Genomic DNA, 1,642 nt, shown 5'->3' with positions numbered 1-1,642 from the left:
GGGGGGAGAGAAGTATTCACGTCGTACACAATGAGGTCATTAGGTTAAAACGGGAATAAACATTCACAGGAACGCATTCGCACGCTGACGTCAATGGGCTAAGGGCAAGGAATCTCGTTTTGACGTATATAACTTGTCAAGTGTGTGTACTTTCGTCTCATGTCTTATCCAGTCTGTCTGTTTGTCTGTCTGTTTGTATAACTCAGTCCACTCGTAGACATTCATTCTATGCCGACGCCAAACTGTTGACTGTTATCATCAGGTTCCGACTAGTCTAGTAAAATGTGCAAGGGATCAGATTTCTGTGAGTGTGGGTGTGGAGTCGGTCAAATTCCTTCTTCACTACAGGATAGTGAACGGGCTAGGTCAGAGGTCACACGGTAAAGCCCCGCCCCTCTCATGATTCCTTTCCTCCCCTCCCCCCTCCCCCTACCGTGGAACGCGAATGCCTCCTCAGCCACCACCAGTGAGGTGTAGCGTAGCGTACGGATCAGGAGAGGAAAGGAAGGCGGGGGGAGGGGGTGGACACATCACACATACGCACACACGCGCGTAGGCCCCGTGTATACGCGTACGTGTGTGTGCGTGCGTGCGTGTGTGTGTGCTCTGCTGTGACACATCCGTCCTTTTAACCCGACACAGCATGCGAACTCACTCGCCACAACCTGTTCATCGCTTGGGTACTACTCCAAATGAGGCGCACGCGAAATATGAAGTGAAATGCGAGTTGTTAAGTGGGAGAAATCGAGGAAAATGTTCACATGTGTGCAGAGCTCGCCCCCTTTCCCCGCCCCTGCTGCTGCCTCCTATTCCTACCTCCCCTGGCAAGGCGAAACTCGCACGGCGTAAACTTCTATTTGGAGACTCGGGCGACAACTTTCGCTTGACGGCTCCTCCCCCGCTCCCACCCACGTTGCAAAAGTTTCAGGTCCACTTTGAATCAAAGAGCAACACGAATGCAGGGAAACCACCACCCATTTAGGGTTTCGGGAAAAAAAAGGGTGAAAAACAGGATTTGGAGCAATAGGAAAGAATAACCAAACAGATAAAAAAAAAAAATTCCTAACCCCAAGAATAAAAGAAAAAAAAATCTCAAATCCAATCTTCCACTGAGTTGTCATGCAGAATAGGGTCAAGTCAATCTGACGGCTGTCGCCAACCCAGTGTGTCGCTGCCAGACCCCCTCCCCCCTTCCCAAACCCCAAATCACGCATTGTCCGGCAACGGCACAAGGTCAGAGTTTTCCGGCACTTGCAACACAATTAAGTCTTGTTTGTTTAAGTAAAAAGAAGCACATCGACACAGTAATGCTGAGAAAAAGTAAGACAGACAGAAGAAAACAGAGGGGTAAGTAAAGAAGCCGGACCTACCAGTGACGCCCTCAAAACACCCACACAATTAGGTCGTTAAGAGTGTCGAAGAATAGATGTGTTACAAGATAGTGACATACAAACAAAAGAAGAATGAAAGATAAGGACGATAGATATATTATATCATGTTTGATCGGAAAGACGGAGCAAACCAGAGCATTCGCCATCCAGCCACACATCGTGTACTTCCCCTCTTTCTTTTCACATCCACCCGTACCTAGCCGGACCATCGATCTGTCTGCAGAGACCGACCGGGTGCCATCCCCACCCCC

General features: G+C 49.1%; 1 protein-coding gene across 1 annotated transcript in view; it reads right to left on the bottom strand.

Annotated features, from left to right (window-relative positions):
- The window catches only part of LOC101852320 (RNA-binding motif, single-stranded-interacting protein 1), a gene marked incomplete in the record, with an annotated part of 216,912 nt that overhangs the window by 45,891 nt on the left and 169,379 nt on the right, over positions 1 to 1,642 (bottom strand).

This window comes from Aplysia californica, unplaced genomic scaffold (assembly GCF_000002075.1).
Source record: "Aplysia californica isolate F4 #8 unplaced genomic scaffold, AplCal3.0 scaffold00162, whole genome shotgun sequence".
Lineage (NCBI taxonomy): Eukaryota > Metazoa > Mollusca > Gastropoda > Aplysiida > Aplysiidae > Aplysia > Aplysia californica.
Note: the sequence above shows the minus strand (reverse complement) of the source record. Positions and strands in the feature narration are given on the sequence as shown.